This window comes from Mauremys mutica, chromosome 7 (assembly GCF_020497125.1).
Source record: "Mauremys mutica isolate MM-2020 ecotype Southern chromosome 7, ASM2049712v1, whole genome shotgun sequence".
Lineage (NCBI taxonomy): Eukaryota > Metazoa > Chordata > Testudines > Geoemydidae > Mauremys > Mauremys mutica.
This window is the reverse complement of record NC_059078.1, coordinates 7956905-7978057: the sequence shown is the minus strand read 5'-3', so window position 1 is coordinate 7978057 and position 21153 is coordinate 7956905. Positions and strand designations below refer to the sequence as shown.

At 43.3% G+C, this 21153-nt stretch overlaps 1 long non-coding RNA gene across 1 annotated transcript; it reads right to left on the bottom strand.

Annotated features, from left to right (window-relative positions):
• Positions 1–1054: 1054 nt before the first annotated feature.
• On the bottom strand, positions 1055–6605 carry LOC123374078. The gene is made up of 3 exons (XR_006580997.1): positions 6333–6605; positions 2788–2917; positions 1055–1133 (listed from the first exon to the last, which is right to left on the bottom strand). It is a non-coding gene; the product is annotated as an uncharacterized LOC123374078 (long non-coding RNA).
• Between the last annotated feature and the right edge of the window lie 14548 nt (positions 6606–21153).

Below are 21153 nucleotides of genomic sequence, written 5' to 3'. Positions count from 1 at the left end.
ACAGCCCAACCTGAACCCAGCTACACCCGCAGTCCAGCTGAGTCTGAGAGTGTCAAGTGGCTTTCAGACCTCACCTGAATCTGACACTTCCCCCCACCCAGCCCCCGAACCTGTGTTAGGGCTGCCAACTCCGCCGCAGCCTTGTCCTTGGGGCTAAGCTTGGTGGAGGCTTCCTGCTTCCCAGGCCATGTGCCCGTGACCTGTCTCCTGCCTTTGGGGTTGGCATGGTGGTGCTGCATGCCCCACTACTGCCATCCGCCTTCCCCTCGCCGTGCTGTGGAGTGACTCATTGGCACATTCACTCTGCAGTGTACACAGCGCAGCAAGGTAACAGGGGCCAGCAAGGGCAAGAGGAGGAGATCAAGTCCAGGGGATCAGAGACCACCTGACCCAAGCTCGAGAGAGACAGATTGTTTTCAGACTCAACCGACCTGAACCCAACACTTGTAGCTGGGTTCCATCAGGCTTGGGTTGCAGGGCTCTAAGGCTGACAGAGAGGTTGGCACTGGAAATCAAGGTTTGTGATTCATCAGCATAGAGATGGTAGCGGAAGCCATGTGAGCTGACAAGATCTGAGCTCCGGGCATAGAAATGACAACCCCTACCAGCAACAAGTGGAATATTAAATGTCCAAGACTCTAAAGCCCCATTCCAGTAAGGCACGTAGGTCTTCTCTTACTCAGGAGAGCACTTAAGCATGTGCATACATCCGGTGTCTTCAGTGGGACTTGCCTAAGTACTTTGCAGCTAAAGAAGCAGGAGAAATGCAAGGAGATTTTAAATATGGCTCTGATAGACACAAGATGTGTGAAGAAGTTGAAAACAAAAACATTTCAAGGACATCACAGAAGCTTTTGTGAGCCATGCATTAGAAACAATTGGTAAGATTCTTTATTTAGTTATAACTACAAATTCGTTTTAAACCATTCAGACATAGTTACTAATAAATGGTCATTGAAAACACCAACAGAAGGTCACTTCGTCACCAATCTCATTTTGTACTGCAGTATCCAAATTTCCTTGAATCCGTCTGAGTCTCTATGCCTCAGGCACTCTTCTCCCTCCTTGCTCAGGTGACGTTACTATGTGGATATACTTCTCAATGCGTTTTCAAATTATCCTCCACATCAAAACTGGGTTTTGTCAGAGGCAATATGCAATAGTAAATAAAGCATGTGACTCAGTTTTAAATACAGCATATAAAAGACAGAGTAGAAAAGTTCCCTGAATATAGGCAGGAATATAAGACAAGAATTTTGAAAAAGAAAACTAACATTAATTAGCTGTTATAAAATGGATTTAAAATTCAAATTACCCTGAAAAGATGAAAATTTTAGAAACAGGGATATTAAAGTGTTCATTTGAAATTATGATTTTTTTACCTGAAGAACAAATTGTCTTAAAGGCTCCATTTTATATTTTCACTTTATGGACTATTTTGCATTATATTTTAATTAAAGTTATAATTACAGAACTAAATATAATTAGCTTCTGTCTTCAAAAGAAATTGGAAGTGAACTTACTTTATTAAATTTTCAATTTGTTTCCTACAGTGTTACATAGTTTATTCTAATTAATTAAAGGAGATCTCATACATATTTTATCAACATAGGAATCTGATTAACAGCTGAAGGATTTTTTTAATTCTCAATTTTTTCCTCTTCTAATACATTCCCTTTCCCTCAGCTTTCACCTGCACTCTAATGCCTTCAATGACAATGTAAATAAGGCAACACTGCCATGGCTCACTTCTCTCACACAGATAAACATGGCACTGTAATAGTTACTGGCTGGGGGAAGCCATTTTTGACTTCTCGGAGAGAATGCCTATTATTAAAGGGATCCCTTGTCTAACGCAGACCAAGGAAGTGACAGTCATTGCTGGTATGATTTATGACTTCCAAATTAAATAGCTCTCTGTAGACTTTTTTTCTGTTTTAAGTGTGTGTGTATGTTCCTCAAAGCACATTTATAACCAGTGGAGGTCCCAGTTCAGCAAAGCACTTTCGCATATTCTTATTTTTAAGTGCTTAACTTTGCCTTAGCTTCAGTGGGACATAAACACATGTTGCTGAATGAGGGTCGTATGGCTTAACCATGGAACTTTTACCTAGTCAAAACTCCTATTGAAGTCGGTGGAACTTCTGACTGAGTAGGAATTGCAAGACTAAGCCCTTTAAATCTCTTTGTTTTTATTGTTGCTGCATATGTCATTAAATACTTGGCTAATTATTCAGTGCACTGAAGATTTGCACCTTCCTTGGCTGCTAGTTGCTTATGGGGAAGTTTAAGGTGTCATTTTTGATGTAGAAAGGTCTAAACAGTTTGGGTCCTTGGAGGGCACCTCTTTTCCCATCTCCTTCTCCAGCAGCTGTGATCATTTGATGTGGCTGAGCTCCCTGGCCTCTGGCTCAAACAAGAGGCGGCTTTTAGGGAGCAGGTTCTGCACATTCTGACACTTATTCCCTCCATTGGACCAACACAGCCCACATCTGAGGGCCTCCAAATTTGCTCTGTTTTTCCAGAGGTTTCCAGGATTCTTGGAGGGGAAGGTGGGATGGACTGAAAGGGGAGAGGGTTTTAGATTAGTGGGTTGAGAGGGCCTTTCTATGTATGTATTTGTATTACACTAGCATCTAGAGGCTCCAGCTGAGATTTGGGGCCCATTGTGCTAGGTGCTGTACAGACACATAATGAGAGACACAGCCCTGCCCCAAAGAGCTTACAGACAAAATAAATAAGACATACAAAAAGTGAGAGGGGGAAACAGAGAGGTAAATGACTTACCCAGGGTCTCCAGCAGAGCCAAGGATACATCCCCTCCATGTCTCCTGGGTCCCAGTCCAGTGCCCTGTCCACTAAACCACTTATTTATGATCACTTGGAGCTATATCTGAGGAGCAGTGGCTTGGTACATCTGTCAATATGGATAATTAACTATTACACTGATAATATCACACTTAGAAAAAAAGTGTTGGTTTAACTGTATTTTTTGCTTTCAGGTCATAAAGAGGTAACCACCATGAAGTATATCAGATATATTCACTGTCTGTCTCTGGTTTGCATGGGTGTGGGTTAGTATTACAGAGGGGAATACACTATATTTTCTTAGCTTGAATATAATATTCAAGATTAATTCAATTAACCATTGATTTAATAATACATCAGACCAAAGAAAAGTTTCAGCCTTTAGCACAGCAAAGCCAGCTGTTTCAAGGGCGCATGATGAATTGGAGAAATATGAAATCTGCATAACATTTTATCTATTGATTTGGCACATGGGGATCAGCTAGGCTCCCATTTAAGTCAATAGCTAAACACCCATTGACTTCAGGATTGGGCCGAGCACCCTGTTAAAATTTAAAACCAGATTATGTTCTTAGGAGCTTGCATATCTGGAGAGTTCGTGCATGACAAGCCAGGCTGCCAGTACGTCCCTTGGCCCGCGCCGCTTCCCGCAGGTCCCATTGGCCTGCAGCACTGAACCGTGGCCACTGGGAGCCGCTATTGGCTGAATCTGTGGACGTGGCAGGTAAACAAACCGGCCCGGCCCGCCGGGGGCTTTCCCTGCACAAGCGGCGGAACAAGTCTGGGAACCACTGGTCTAGACTGCCACATACTAAGTGGCCATGAGGACCTACTGCTGTTCATGAAACGGTCCACTGTGCACTTTGATCTGCTGCTGTTCATGAAATGGATGGATGTCAAAGCACACTATGGAAATGGAAATGCGTGGCAGCAACGTCCACATGGCACACTAAAGCGCTGTAGACTGTCACCCCAGCTTGTCATACAGCATGTGTCTCCATGTTGAAATGCCCTTAAATGTATACATGCAGGTCCCACTGAAGTCAGCTGGAATTGCATGCACTTCATCAAAGAAAGAATTTGCCTCTAATTGTTTTTTCTCATTCAGACACCTTTCTTGCTGTTTGTTTTTTAATCTGGGGCAAATTTTGAAACTAGAAAAACAAATAAATTCTGTTTCCATCCTGTAGATGGTACAAGAACATGGGCCAGTCAAGGGCCTAATCATGCACAGACTAACACTCGTGTTTCACTTTTCTCATTTGAGTAGTCTCATTGACGTTGAATATGCAAGATCGGGCCTCCTTGCTTGGATGACTTCATAATATTACTGCACGGTTGACATTTAATTTTGCTTTTGAAAGTCTGATATTTCCCCTTCACCACTAATGTTAAAACCCAATGAGCTAAATTCAGCCCTGCTACCTTGCAGGAACAGGCTTGTTGATGTCAATGTAGCTGTGGTTGCTTACATCAGAGCTGGATTGGGCCTGGGGATTGGTTTATGTTTGTCTTGCAGTATAAAGCAGCTCCAAGCTAGCTTTATGATGGCTAAGTCTTCTCAGCCGTGATGCCAAGCTGTCCTCTCTTAATTTACTTTACTCATCTGAAATCAAATAGTCTGTTCCTTGTACAACTGCAAAGACAATTATAATGGCAAATACAATTTTTATGTGGAGAAGGTCCCCACTTCTCAGTTCCTAATTTGCTGGGAAAGATAAAAAGGGTAGAAAACTTGTACTGCTGTTAAAATGACAAGATTATGGATATTTTCTAAAATTATTAGGAGAGGTCCTGGATTCACATGTAACATTTAAGGCAGATCCTAAATTCTTTAGGCATTGCATTATTTATTTTGGATGCAGTATTTTTTCTGCACGTTTATTTACAACTATTCAGCTTTTTAGCTCTGAATTTTCCATTTCCTCTTTCACTTTTGTGTATGGGGGCTGACCCCTTCCTTCTGATCCCATCATCCCAAACAGTCCACTATTACCAATTTGTTCGTTGAAATGCAGCCCTCTATTTCCCTCACTCAACTTTCTTTAGACTTCCTTCTCTCAGTACTAGTGGTCAATATTGTTCTGTAACCCATTGGGAGGGCAGGAAGGACTCTTTCTTTGACACCACCTCACTGATGCCATGTGGATTGACAAGGAAACTCTCACCACCTTCAGCCCTAAAGAATTGGGATCTTACAACCTAGTAAATCTATCTTGAAATAGATAAAATACCATATCTGCCTTGCTTCAGTTTGTTTTCATATCTACAATCCTGTCTTTTACCTTGATAACACCAGACACATTTCCTGTCACCAGCTTCTTTACTGCTTGCTGCAGCTTTTCTCTTGGCATATGAGGAAAGCAGGTTTCACACTTGCATTCTTTCCATATTCTTGACATAAGGGATGGTTTAAATGACTTGCATGTGCATAGCCAGGAGAAGGGACAATATGTGATAATGTTGAGGGGAGAGGACGGTTCTGTTAAGGTTGTATTGCCATGAGTTTCAAAGATAGGTACCTAAATCAAAACACCAGATCTCAGTGCCCATATAGTCTAGGGAAGTTTGGATCTGAATTTAGATCCAAACACACAAGACTTGAACTCAAAACTTCTGGCTTCCAAGCCCTGAAGCCCTCACTTCTTTGATTCACCAGTGTATTACTGGAATATATCAGGGATCGGGTCCCCGACGTGCCAAACACATACAAAATTCTCTTTGTGGCTGGTTCCCTTCTCAGTGAGGCTGGGATGATCTTATTATATATACATGGCAGAGTGGCACATGAGCTCTGCAGACCTTCCAAGCAACATGGACCAAGGGAAGGAACAAACTGCACATGCAAAAGAAGCTGAATGAGGCCACAGTACACTGACTATTCTACATCCTAACAGGATGTTATATGGTGAATGACTCCTGTCATGTATCTCTATATTCATCTGTCCAGAAGAGTTTTATCACTAATATTCTTTCCTAGCAGCAAAATTCTTGAAGATATAAATATTGGTGGGGTTGTGCCAAGCAAGAACACTCAGATAGCCAAGAGACCAACTGCAAAGGAATTTTAAGGAAGATGTAATAAAACTGAGTATGAATTATCTCAGACTGTAACCATGTCCGCTAGGGTGAATAGTGATTTTGATGTTAGAACTTAGATCAATATAAATTTTTATTGTAGCTGTGACAAAACCACAAGCTGGATTATGTGGCTTTCACGTGACATATGTGCCATGGCACCCAGACCAGCAGGTAGCACTAGACTTGAGTTTCGCTCTCTTTAGTTTGACAGGAGTCGGCATTTGTGAAAGATGAAAAGAGGAGTTTAGTCGATGGCAGCTAATGGGTGAGTATCCCACCCACTGACCCACACTGTCATTACTGGCAGTGATAGAGAAACCTCCTTTGGAGCTGAAAACACAAAAGATCTTTAATTTCCAGCAGTGTTTTCTGTTTCATGATTCCCCATTGCCTGGTAGACTCCAGCAATGTAAATGGGCCCTAAAGGCAGTCAACCTGCCCACCTTTATCATACAGACTTCCCCAGGTGCAGTCTCCAGGATAGGACATGTGCTGGCAGAAGGCCCAGCCGGCGCTCCACTGCACTCCAACTCTTCTCATCTGATGCAATGGCAGCTGGTGTGTTTCATTAGCAGTGAGCAAAACTGAATGCAGGCTAAGTGGAACAAGTGGACCTTTTATAAACCCTGTGGATGGCTTTGTCTATGTGGCGAGTTGCTTCCAGCCTAATTCCCCACTGGCGTCCCGTCAATAACAGTCCCTCCACAGAACATGGGCCCTCTGACTCCAGTTCCACTGACCAAGACACATGGAGCTGTGGCAGCTACGCTTACGTAAAAAGCAGCCTCTTGGCTGCTCTAACTTACATCAGGGAACAGGCCCCTAGCTGGGATGAGCATACAGGGAGGTGAGCAGTGGTTTAAAGCACCCACCATCATTCTTGCTCTGGACCGGAATGGTGGCCTGGCCTCCACTTTCTAGGTCAAGGGTGGGGCTTGGTGAGGATGGTGCTGAGACATCAGGACACACAGGTGAAAAGGGAACTGATGATGGTTAATGCTGCTTCTGAAGAGCTGGCCTGAGACTGGCAAGGCAAGAGCCTTCCAGTGAGCAGGACCACTGCCAAAAACTGGCTTCCTGGATGGTGGCAGCACCTTGCCCTCCTGACCGTCTTTCTCTCAGCATTGGCAGAATGGTCTCCCACCTGCTTCTCTCCTACCCCCTCTCAGTGGGCTAAAGGATTATGCTATTGCCTCTGAGGGAAGAAATGGGCTCTTTGTAGTAGTCCAAGCCCATCAGGAGTCAACCATCCCCTGGCTCTGTATGGCTTTTCATGGGCCCACTTCAATCCTCGAGTATCCTCAGGCTCAATTCCACTGACCCCAGAAACACCCCTGGGCTTCAATGGGCTTTTCTGCTTGTAACTGTAGGATTACAGAAACATTATGGTGTGACCCTTCTGTTTGCTTGTCTTTTGCTAAGAGTTTGATGAGCAGCTTGTAAATCTACCAGGGTTCAGGTAAGCACTGAGGAACCATGACAGGTGGTAGTAAACAGGGAAGCCAGTATGGCACTGGGCTGGGACTCGAAGACCTGGATTCTATTACTAGCTCTGTCACTGAACTTTCTCCTGTGTGGCCTTGGGACAGCTAGTTGCCCTCCCACCATTTGTGTGTCTTGTCTATTTAGACTATTAAACTCTTCAGGGGAGGGACCATCTCTGAGCTATGTCTACACTTACAGCAGAGTGTAGAGCACAGGCAGCAGGGAAAGGCTACTACATCTACTTGGATGTGTAGAAAGCCATGGAAGGTATGTGGCCTAAGTTCAGGTGTGTAGGGCGCTCTACTCAGCTAAGCAGTGCCTCACTGTCTACACTGCTGTTTATACCCACGCTAGCTGGGCATGCAGCATCTGTACTTACACACCACTGTCAGTGTAGATGTACCTTTAGTAAGTATGTGTGCAGCACCTAGCACAACAGGGCCCTGATCCTGGTTCGAGGGGTCAGAAAAGAGGCTACTATAATACAAAATTATTTTTACAGTTTCCCTCTTAATGTTTAGCCACGTTAGGATCATTTTCTCCCTTATTAAACTCCTCAAGGTCAGCACTATACTCCCATCTGGGGTAGACCTCGCCTCGTTTACCTCACACTCAGAACAAAAGTGCCTAGGCTCAAGTGTTTTTACCTCAGGATTGCTCAAGTGTGTTAGTCACTCTGAGGTAAAAAACACACCTTTGTTAGCAGTGAAGACAAGGCCTAAAAGAGATTTCTTGATGCTTCCAGGTGATAAGAACGCTCCGCTGCCTTCTGATCCATTTGTCCCAAGGCATCTTGCCACCCACCATTACAGAGCAGTTACCATTACAGAGGTTGGCTTAACTGAGAGCTGGCATCCATGCTGGAAGTAGGGATGCTGAGGATGCTGCCACACCCCCTGGCTTGAAGTATTTTCCAAAATATACAGGGTTTACAATTTGGTTCAAAGGCTCTCGACACCTGCACCATAAAAATTGTTCCAGCGCCTCTGCAGCCATGGCTTTCTAGAGCTTGGCTTACTACTGATATAGTATTGGGGATCAGGCCCCCAAAGTCATGAGATCCATTAATAAGTGAAGTGTGCAAATTCTGAGTGAATCAGGGCCTTGATTCTTTGTTGTTTCCACTGAATCCCTGTATCTGTGGTTGTAGACAGTAGCTCGTCACATGGAATTTTAACAGTGGCTTTCCTAAAAATCTAGTGCCCTTTTGCATGGTTATCATCACATTTAATTTATGACCTTACATACGAGTTAGTTAAGCAGGATTTTCTAGTCTCTGTTAGTTCAATACATACTCCTATTCTGTCTGTCAGTAAAGCTTCTGTAACCCTTAACCTATTTTTGCTCATTTAGTGCAATTAGAATTCAACGCAAGTTAGATAAATCAAGACATTACAATAAAACCATGTCTTGCTGTAACTTTTAAGCTGTCACAGAGGCCCAAATTCCTTCCAAAATTCTTTCCTATGTGCCAATTAAGTATAAGATATTTAGGGCTTATTTTCAGCCCTTAAATACTGTAGTTCAAAAGTGCATTAAGCAAATTAGAAATGTGCAGTGCTTCCTACCATCACTCAAAGGAAATTAAAACAAACAGACCCTGTGATGTTATTTTTAGTGGGGAGAAAAGCAGACGATTGTGGATAATTGAAATCAAGATCCTCTGTAGATTTTTTTTATTAGCACCAGCATTCTAATGTTATAACAGTAATTTTCTCTTGTGTGTGTCAAAATATTACCAAGTGAAACTGAATCCTTCACTCATTTACAGAACCTAGAGGCAGTTGCTGTTGTAACTGTGTCTTCAAAGGGCTGAATGCTGCCCTCTGAGATGCAGGTGCGCCTCCGGCTGACTCTTGCTCACAGCCACGTTGCGGATAAGAGGGATACTCTTCCTCTGCCAAAGTACAGCCCTTTACAAACAAAAAATTATGCCCAGATACTGCCCTTGGAACATATTGAAGTCAGTGTGAGTATCGACAAGCAGAATTTGGCCCTTAGTAGTTACAAGTTTAATATATATTAATATTATTATATATATTTTCATAGCATGTAGAGACCTCAGCTAAGATGAGGATATCAGTGTGCTAGGCTCTGTACGCACATACACAGTAAGACAGTCCCTGCCGTAATGAGCTTACGGTCAAATTAGACAAGACAGACAAAAGGTAGAAGAAATGGAATTCCCATTTTACAGATGGGAAGCTGACCAATTTCAGTGACTTGGACAATGTCACCAAAAGTCTGTGGCAGAGCTGACTCCTAAACAGGTGACTTAACTATAAGAATGTGCATCTTCTCTAAGGTAATATGTTATAGGGACACAGAACTTCCCCCCAGAGTTTCTGCTGTTAGCTCCCTCTGGCAAGGAGTTTGTGGGATCCCACAAGCTTAAACCTTGGGCTGAACGGGAAGGCACCTTATAGAATCAAGGGTTGTATAAACACCTAATAGCATTTTCTCTTCCTCACAGTCATTTAATAGCCTAATTGCTGACAAATGCAACTATTTATCCTGGCAGCTACTTTATTGCTTGGTACAGCCCTCCCTTCACTGCTCACAGATGTTGAATTGCTCAAACACCATTTGCTACTCTAACAGCTGACATAAATAATGTTTTAATACATTTTTAAAAAGACGGATACATAAAGAGTTCAAGAAAAATGCCTAGCATGGCTAGATCCAGCCTGTGTTTCTACCTAGTTTATACCACAGCTCAATGCAGGAACACTAGACCTCCCAACAGGTGAAAGTGTGAGATAGAAAGAAATAGAGCAGTATATCACCAGGGACTAGTAAATCAGCTTGTGTTCTGCATGTCTATAAATGAACGTGACTCCCATTGTGATTAGTTACGTGACGCGGAGAGGAGAACAGACCTCAGTCATGTTGATCCACTGGTCAATAGCTCTTAAAGTGAGAGCCGTATGGCGTGCCGCCTAGCCTCTAGGGAAAAACTAGATATGTTTGCTTCTGCGTTAGCATTCAGATGTAGGTATCAGTAAACTCTACTTCCAGTCATGCCCTCCTGCGAGGAACTCCTGGGGCTGCAACCCCGTCAGCACTGTGCTACAGTAGCTCTCCTCTCTGCCCCCATTGGTGTGGTATAAGGCTCAGGTTTCAGGCTGAGGTTGACAGGAGAGTCTGCTCTCGCCAGCACACTCTGCCCAAGGGGTGATGGATCCAGGGCCAGAAACCCACACCTGAGTTAGCACTGCTCGAAGCAGCGTTCGCTGTGACTCGCACCTGGGCTCCTGTCAGCCCAGGAGGCTTTGCACAGGGCCAAGGTGACTGGCCAATGGCAGCATGGCTCTTGCCAGGGAAGTGGACCGGAAAAGCAGCAAGAGGGGTCAAACTTGTGAGCGCTGTGGGTTATTTTTCCAAGAGATCTATGGCAGCTGTGGGTCTTGAAGGCCACAACCCATGTTACACAGTCCTGGAAGCTGCTCCTTCCAACAAGGGATTTACCAGAAACCCTGTGCCATTGCTCTGAGCTTGTTCTCAACCCTCCATTAGTATTTCTGTGAGACGGCATGGTTTGCTTCACAGCCTTTTACCTGGACTAAGCACCAGACTTTACAACCAACCAGCTTTACAGTGGCAAAATTTAAAGGCAAAACCACACACGTACTCCCACCCACTCCACAGAGCCACTAAGGGAAGGAATATGCCTTTCCAGAACAAAGAGCAAAGGCAGAAGGGAGTGCAAATAAAGAGGCAGATTTTTTGCTCATGCTGCTGCACCACTCTCCCCACAGTTTGCAGGGCAGGCCTTGTGTCAGTTAGCATGTGTTAGAGCAGCCCCAGGCAGCTCTAACCTATGCTTAGGAATCTGATGACCTGCCCTCCTCCTACTCCCATGCTGTGCCTTGAGCACAGCAGAGATTCAGGCCCAAACTCTCTAAACTGGAGAAGCAGAAGGATAAATCCAATCAGAGGACCGCGGAGGTGGGCGAGAAAGTGCAGACAGTAGAGAAATGCATGGCAGAGCACTCTGCATTCAGCGTGGCTGCATCCAAACAGTGCATACTCACAGCATTATCCAAATCTTAATAATGGCTGCAAAACACTTGGAGGAGCAGATCATGCTGAAAAGTACCCTATGTACATATTCTCGAGCAGCAATGTAGCTGTCAGTTACTCCACCCATGCCAGTACAGCCCTCCATCTCTGAGAGGAATCACATTGGCGTGATGATCATCACCTGGATATCTACTGGGCTTTGGAAAGCATGCTGTGTGGAGCAGTTGTTCTACAGTCCCTAACCACTTCACAGCGACAGAAGCCCCTCCAAGACCTGCCAGCATGCAGCCTCTGGGGAAAGGGGAAGTGTTATTATTCCCTTCCTTCTCTGATGCACGACACAAAGTGTGGTGTCCCTAGTATTTTGCTGGCATTAACAGTTGTCCATGTAAATATAGGAAGAACATAAATTTAGACACTATTTTTGAGAATTTGACCCTTACTATGTGCTGCTTTGGGCTCCTTTAACTGATCTGTGATGATAAAGTGAGTTACATAGAGTCCAGCTGGCCTCTGCATTTAAGCACCTGTATGCCTACTGTTGGCTCTACCAAAATCCACACACCCGGTACATTCACACGACGACCCTGCAGTTTGGACTAGAGGGGTGTGAACTGCAGCATGCACTGGAGTTCTGCGCTGTAACTGACCCATGTAGACCCTGCAAATATGAACTTAAAGGTACCTGGTTTGCAAAGAAAGTTACATTAATGTGAACTAGGTGCCTTTTCGTTCACACTTGCAATGTCTACCCAGGGCACTGCACTTTATACTCCGGCAGTGCAAACTGCAGGGCTGGGTAGACAAGCCCACAGCGTGTATAGCGAGTACTGTGGCGTTACACCCAGAAAGAGGAAGAGAAGGATGCAGTTGCCTAGCCAGGCACTTGGAAACACGTGACTAATGGGTGTTTAATGTAGCATCTCTACCTACAACCTATTATAATAATTGTGTTGCCATACAGCAAAGATTAGGGTCACCTTGCACTTGGTACCATACTAACATCCAGTGAGAAACAGTCCCTGCCCCAAAGAGCTTTCAACCAAAGTAGATGAGACAGACCAAGGATGGGAGAAGGCCATTGCAGTTATCTCCCTTATAGAGATGGAGAACTGGAACACAGATTAAGTGACTTGCCAAAGGTCACATGGGGATTGTGTGCCAGAGGTAGGAACTAAATGCAAGTCTCCTGAATCTCAGCCCAGCATCTCAGCCCATAGACCATCCTTCTTCTCCAGTTTCTGATTTCTGAACTGTAACGTGATTGGCTATATACACACCACACAATAGAATACAAGAAAAAAAGTGTTCTATAGACAAAGATCAGAAACTTCTGGATGGTCTTTTGTTGTTTATATTTCTTTTTTTACGTATATTAATAACTGTGCCCATATGTATTTCATCATGTGAGCGCTCTATGCTGATTGCCTATCGTATCCAAAGAGAATGCAATATTGCAGACAACTTTTCCACTTAAAAAGTATTCTGCTTTCATGAATCATGGTTGTCATTTTGAAACTACTTATTGTGCTAACGATATTTTTTCCCAAGAGACTGTTTTATTAAGTGATTTGGAATGTAAGGACAATCTAAGGGAATAAATACCATGTGAGCCATAAGATAGAAAATCCACAAAGAACATATGAAAGAGAACAATATTTAAAAAATAAATACATAAAAAATAAAAGATTCAGATTAAATTCTCATAACTGTAGGGCTTTTGCTTGCCATTCACAATGGAATTCACTTCCATATGACATCAGAAATGCAGATGCAGTGAATTCATTTAAGACAAAATTGAAATCTTATCTTTTTATACTGGCTTTTCCAGCTTTAAATGCAGCTGTTTTAAAGCTCCTGGATATTATTTTGTGAAAAGCCAGTTGAGGTCCTTCATATAAGCAGCACTCTATACATTTAGTTTGTATTGTATTTAATTCACATGCTTTGTAAAATACAAAGGAAAATAGCCAAACAGAAGATAATGGAAAAGGCAAAGAACTAATTTGCTAATGCAAAATGGTAACCACAAGGAATCCTCTAAATCATGTTCTTTAATATTGGGGAATTTTTAGTGTATTCATGAATATGCCATCTGGACTGGGCTATTTAATGCATTCTAATTCTTTTGCTATCAGACTTTTAGAAGTGTATTCCCCCTCCCCGCCCCCGCCACCCGCGCCTTTAATCTTGCAACAATTGAGCCTGAGAGGGGGCTAGATTGGCAGACCCGGAGGCCTGAGCCCTCTCGTTGGCTACAAAATGGGCTGCACTGCAAGCTTCTCCATGCTATTGGAGCCTCTCTTGAGGTAAGGTGTTAACATAGGCGCCGACTTCATAGTTACTCTGGGGCTGGAGCAGCCACTGGGAAAAAATGGTAGGTTCTGAGCACCCACTGGCAGCCTCCCGTCAGCTCCTCCCTAACCCCCAGCACCGCCCACCCACCAATGGGCCCCACTGATCAGCACCTCCCCCACCCTCCCTGTTTCATGGTGTGAAGGAGGCTCTGCGGGGGATGGGGGAGGAGCAGGGGTGCGGTGCACTTGAGGGACGGGTGGAGTGGAGCAGGGGTGGGAAGAGGTGGGGCGGAGGCTTGGGGGAAGGGGTGGAGTGGGGGTGGGGCCTGGGACAGAGCCAGGGATCGAGCACCCGCCGCCCCCGGCACATTGGAAAGTGCACACCTGTGTGTGTTAATCATTTCCATTCACTCCTTATCTCTGCTGAGACTGCCAACCAATTAGCGGCTGTAGCAGTGATGAGGGTTTCCTGTAGTATGGATATTTGTCCCCTAGGAACTGGACTGAGATCACACACTCAATTCAGACAGACCATTAACGGGATGGGAACAACTTTCAGTCTTGACAAATCTGGGCTGATTTCACACGAGCGACCTTATGGTGCAGAGCTCTGTAACTTGTTACCAACACCCTGAGCCATGCAGTTGCCCCCGTAATTTTTAAGATGTTCCCTGGACATTTTTACTTTCTTGACTGGTTATTCATGTGTGCACACATAGTGCTGTCCTAATTGTTAAGGGCATTTCTTTAATATTTAGACTGCATGCTCACATGTCCATGAACATGCCTATTTTGCAAGACCCTGGTTGTAGATTATGCTAAAGCATGAAGCCCTCTGTCCTTAACTTGATTTGCAGGTTAAAGTATTTTAGGTAATTTAAGGGGATTCTCTTAAATAATGTTGACAGGTTTCAGAGTGGTAGCTGTGTTAGTCTGTATCAGCAAAAACAATGAGGAGTCCTTGTGGCACCTTAGAGACTAACACATTTATTTGGGCGTAAGCTTTCGTGGGCTAAAACTCACTTCATCAGTTGCATGGAGTGGAACATACAGTAGAGAGGTATAAATACACAGCATATGAAAAGATGGGAGTTGCGTTACCAAGTGGGGGATCAGTGCTAACGAGCCAATTCAATTAAGGTGGAAGTGGGCTATTCTCAACAATTGACAAGAAGGGGTGGAAATCAGGTTAATAATGTTGATGCTCTAGTTCATGCCAAATGCTTGTATGTTTCTGTTATCACCTTTATAAACCCTTTTAGACACTCGGAAGCAAGGGCAGTGGTTGGCAAGATACAGACACACTACACGCAAGCAGAGAAACGTTAAGTACAATTCCTGCTAGCTGAGCTAGGGAAAGTTTTCTCTTTGGTACACCCTGTAGAGCTGCTGCTGGTGTCTGAAGTCTATCAAGTCTCTTGCTGTTGGCTCTAGCATCATGTACAGTGGCACAGTAGAGCAAACCCAGGCAGTGAGCTCAGCCTCAGGCTGTAACTTCGCTACCTGGCTGTGCTTGCTGGGAGTGAGTGGCTGGCAAACAAAGAGGTTACACACACACACCCCTGATGTGTAACAGAACGGTGATCTTGGTGTCTGTCCACATCCGTTCTGTAGTGGATCTATAGTTTGGTTTGGCATCAGGTGAACACTAGAGATGATCCAATCCTAACCCCAAACCTATCTTTTCCAGCTGTTTTAGTGATAGGACTGGTCGAAAAGCAGTTTTGACAGAAACTTTTTGATGGAAAATTGGGTTTTGACAAACCAAAATTTTCCCAAGTGTCTGCTTTCCAGGGGAAATTTTATTTCACTAAAATATTTCAGCCCAAACCCAGAAGATTGCATTGAAAAGGGGAGGTGTAGTGCTTCCTAGGAGCTATATTTTGGTCTCCATTCTCCTCTAGGGGCTAGAATCCCCACCTGAACTACATCTCCCACAGTGCCCCAGGGCAAAGGACTCCAGGTTGCATAGCATTCTCTCGCGGAAAAGGGAGACCATGATGTGTTATGGGAGGTGTAGACCAGCTGGGGATCCCACCCCAGAGTAAAGAATGAGGATATGAGGAGCAAAATACATCTCCCATTTTCATTCAAAATCCTCTAGTCTAGAGTTTTTGCCGAAAATCTCAGTTTCCTGTGGGAAAACATCATTGAAAACAAAAATGCTTTTTCTGTTTTCACTGAAAATTTCTGCAGGAAAATTTTTTTTGGACCAGCTTTATTACATCTTGTACAGCTTGATTTGAAGCACCTGTACATCCATTTAGTATGGGTGCTTAAAATCAAGCTGTACAGATTCTTGCCCGTGTATGATTGGGATTCTGCATTCACACATATGGTCAGCTAGCTATTGTCACTCGTGCAGAGTGTGTAGAATGGCATTGTGCCCTCTCAGACTAGTTGCAAGTCGTTCAAAGACAGGTAAGAAGTAATATTGAGTTTTGATAAGTTTCCTACATTACACTGTAAGTGCTGTCTCTTTTGCAGGAAGCCTTTCTCTGCCAGCACAGAGACACTGGGAAGAGTCCATTATGTCTTGTACTTGATCCCATTTAATACTCACAGAATAAGCCATAAAAGGCTGGTCTGGGGCAGTGGTTGATAAGAAGTTAACACAGTTCTTTGGTACTTCAGATGGTAGACAAGCTAGGTTTGTTGCTGTGAGGACATGGACAAGTCCATGAAGATTTTGAATTTAGGGACCTACAGACTGAAAATTACTGTTAGCACAATAATAATCAGAGGGATAAATTATTTGCTAGGATAAATCAGTTTCACTCCAGGTACTTCAACTGAGCTCTGCCAATTTACACAGGCAGAGAATCTGACTAATAATTTACACATTAAAAAAAATCTGAGAATTTGCAAAAGGAAATGGATACAACATTTCAGTATAGGAAAAAGTCAAAGGCCCAGACAGTACAAAAAAAGCAATAGCACTCAATTAAAAACAATTAGTAAAGCTCATTTCTACCAGGCATATGAAAGAAGAGCAAAGCATGAAGAACAGAAAAAATAGAAGAGATGAGTACAGAAAGAAGAGAGAGATGGCATAGTAACATGAATTTAAATATTCTGTTCATTAACATCAGACAACTGTATCCCTGTATAGCTCTTCTGCAGCTTGCAGTTCATCCATCTCTGGAAAAAAGCTGTTTCAGGTGTCCATATAGCATCACGTGGTATATCAGTCCAGATGCTACGTTATTGGACAGGGAGTCTTGAGACCTGCATTCTGTTCTTGACTATAATGCTCACTTGCTATGTGGCTTCAGGCAGGTCACTTCACCCGTCTGTCTCAGTTTCCTCAGTAAAACAAGGATAATGATTGTAGCCTTCCTTTGTAAAGTGCCTGGATGTGTGGAGAAAAAACCATCACATCAGGGCTATGTACAAGGTGGTGATATGTCCCATTCTAGTCTGCTGAGTCAGGCTTCCTTTTTGTGTGTGTAATGTTAATCTATACTAGATGCTCCTTTGATAGTTCTTGCAATTTACACACATAGGCATAAAATTTTGCAAGTCCCTTTAAGATCATCTGGTGCAGCAGCGTTTTCAGTCACTCTGTGTGAACCCTTCCTTATATCGGCTATAGCAGGATGACCCGGTCCTGAAAACACTTATTACCCAGGAGTAAGTGCTTACAGGCCTGATCCTGTGGCTGGTTGGTCAGAGTCATTGGTGTGGACCACTTTCTGTATGTTTACTTGGGGGGCCACGCTTGACATTTTGAGCTGTCATAGAAAAAAGATTCCTACCATAGGCCAAAGGGCAGCGCTGCGGAACTGCATTTGGTTCCTGAGGCAGATTCAGGATTTATAGAAATCCACAAGGGCTAAAGAACAGTCCATTTTTGGAACAATATATTTCTGAGAAATTAAATAAAGCCAGATGAACACCTTGTCTGTTTCCTAGAATCTAACTGGACTCCTGCATTTGCATACATCTGAATCAAAATGAAACCATTGGCACAGTTCAGCCTAGACCCCCTTCTGTTATGAGGAGACATAATAACTGTTTTCAGTACATCCTTGTCACTTTGTTCTTTCACTACATGCATTACATTTTCCATCAAGCCCTTTTTGCATAAAGTGGCTGTTTCATAAAGTAGTGTGTCACGCCAGTTTTGTTCTGCTGTTTTTTCTTGATTGACCTTTGCTTAGTTGTTCTGTCTAATCCCCTTGCCATTCAGGTCTATTACTTACACTAGTCCTGAGCTATTCTTGCGGCAGGCAATGCTTTCCAGGAAGTGCAAAAATAGTACTAGAAGCAGTCATTGCACACAGCGAGTATCATGATGGATGGATAGCACTAAAAACTTGTAGGCAACTGCCTGCATATTTCAACACAGGTGCATTGCTTCAGTTCTTAGGGCAGGATCCTCAGCTGGTGTAAATCAGCATAGCTCCACTGACGTCAATGGAACTATGCTGAGTTATTCTAGGTGAGGATCTGGTCGCTGGTTTGATTCTGCCACTCCCACACACGTTGAGCAGTACTTTTCTGTGCAATAAGCACATTGATTTCAATGAGACTACACATATGTTGAGGTAATATTCAACATGAGGAAAGAGATCAGACTCTGGCCCTTAGGAAGTAGATGTCTGGATTTAAAATCACAGCCCCAGTATGGTTAACTGGAATCTTGATTATTCTAATTGATGACCATCTCAATTTAAAGATGTCATTTATTATTAGATTCACAGATGTTAAGACCAGGAGGAACCGTAAGAACATTTAGTCTGATTTCCTGTATAACACAGGACAGAACATTTCATCCTGTATGAAGCCCAGTAACTTGTATCATTGTTATGCTTCGTTTAATGTTAAAACACTATGATTTAAGCCCCAGTAGAAGCTTCCATAAGTTGTTCATTGTTTAGATATAAAAGCAATACAAAGGAGTATAAAAAATGTAAATTAAGTCACTGGTAAGGCTCACAAAAGCAAAATGAGGATTTTTCGTCTTTGATCTTCCTCGCTGTGTATTATTAGGTTTCTGTACTGACAGTGAAGATGTTCATTTCAAGGCACCAAAATGTCTGAACTATTTAGTTGTCTGAACTATTGTCCCTTGCAATCAATTTTTGGTTTTGTCTCCTACATCTTTATGGGCATTATTTCTTTCAAATCAATTCAGTTTTTAAACTAATTGTTTAAAAGCCATGACTTCATTTCCAGGTTAAGGGAATATCTGTAATACTCTGAATTTAAAAAAAAAATCTTAAAGTAGTGTACACAACTTACTCAGAAATATTTCCAATAGTCAAAGAATTTCCAAAAGCAAATCTTTTGTTTGTACATGCATAATAGCATTGTAAAAGCTGAAGGGTCTCTGGTAGAAAAACTTACTGTATCCACTTTAACAAGAGAATCAGATATCATTTATAATTCATGTTAGTATATTGAAGTTTTCCACTGCCATCCAAGAAAGATGGTTTCAAAGCTATTGAGTGCAATAATCCAATTTTCTGTGTAGTGACTTCTATATATCTCCTATAGATTTTACTCAGGAGATCATTTCCATACTGAGGTTCTGAAGTATACAATGTGATGCTTTCAAAAACCATCAGTTTCTGTTTAGATATATCAATGTACATTAGTTTATTCTCACTGTTGTTCCACAAATGTGGGAGGGCTTTAAACAAGGCTCACCGGGGGATGGTGATCTAAGACCAGAGGTAAGTGGGGAAGTGGGATACTGGGAGGAAACACAAGAAGGATGGTGCAACAGGGGAGGCCTCTTGATTCATACTGAGAAAGTAGGGTAATCGGCTAGTTATCTTAGGTGCCTGTACACGAACACAAGAAGCCTGGGAAACAAGCAGGAAGAATTGGAAGTCCTGGCACAGTCAAGGAACTATGATGTGATTGGAATAACAGAGACTTGGTAGGGTAACTCGCATAACTTGAGCACTGTCATGGGTGGGTATAAACTGATCAGGAAGAAAAGGTCGGGGAGGAAAGGTGGAGGAGTTGCACTGTATGTAAGAGAACAGTATGATTGCTCAGAGCTCCAGTATGAAACTGGAGAAAAGCCTGTTGGGAGTCTTTGGGTTAAATTTGGAGGCAAGAGCAAGAAGGGTGGTGTCATGGTGGGTGTCTGCTATAGACCACCAGACCAGGAGGATGAGGTAGACGAGGCTTTCTTCAGACAATTAAGAGACGTTTCCAGATCACAGGCCCTGGTTCTCATGGGGGACTTCAGTCGCCCTGACTTCTGCTGGGAAAGCAATATAGCAGTGAACAGACAATTCAGGAAGTTTTTGGAGAGTGTTGGGGACAACTTCCTGGTGCAACCAACTGGGGACTGTGCTCCTCTTGACCTGCTGCTCACAAACAGGGAAGAATTGGTAGGGGAAGTAGAAGTGGACGACAATCTGGACACCAGTGACCATGAGATGGTCAAGTTCAGGATCCTGACAAAAGAAAGAAAGGAGAGCAGCAGAATACAGACCCTGGACTTCAGGGAACTGATGAGCAGGATCCCCTGGGAGGCTAATATGAGGGGGAAAGAAGTCCAGGAAAGGTGGCTGTGTTTTAAAGAAGCCTTATTGAAGGCACAGGAACAAACCATCCTGATGTGCAGAAAGAATAGTAAATATGGCAGGTGACCAGCATGGCTTAACAGAGAAATCTTCAGTGAGCTTAAACACAAAAAGGAAGCTTACAAGAAGTGGAAACTTGGACAGATGATTAGGGAGGAGTATAAAACTATTGCTCGAGCATGTAATCAGGAAGGCCAAAGCACAATTGGAGTTGCAGCTAGCAAGGGATGTGAAGGGTAACAAGAACAGGTTAAGAACTATTTAGAAAAGCTGGACATGCACAAGTCCATGGGTCCAGATCTAATGCAGCCAAGGGTGCTGAGGGAGTTGGCTGATGTGATTGCAGAGCCACTGGCCATTATCTTTGAAAACTTGTGGAGATCGGGGGAGGTCCTGGACAATTGGAAAAAGGCAAAGATAGTGCCCATCTTTTGAAAAGGGAAGAAGGGAACTACAGACCAGTCAGCCTCACCTCAGTCCCTGAAAAAATCATGGAGCAGGTCCTAAAGGAATCCATTTTGAAGCACTGGGAGGAGAGGAAGGTGATCAGGAACAGTCAACGTGGATTCACCAAGGGCAAGTCATGCCTGACCAACCTGATTGTCTTCTATGATAAGATCACTGCTTTTCCCATATCCAGAGAGCCAGGTGACATGATATATCTTGACTTTAGCAAAGCTTTTGATATGGTCTCCAACAGAATTCTTGTCAGCAAGTTAAAAAAAGTATAGATTGGATGAATGGGACTATAAGGTGGATAGAAAGCTGGCTAAACCGTCAGGCTCAATGGGTAGTGATCAACGGCTTGATGTCTAGTTGGCAGCCGGTATCAAGCGGAGTGCCCCAGGAGTCGGTCCTGGGGCCAGTTTTGTTCAACATCTTCATTAATGATCTGGATGATGGGATGGATT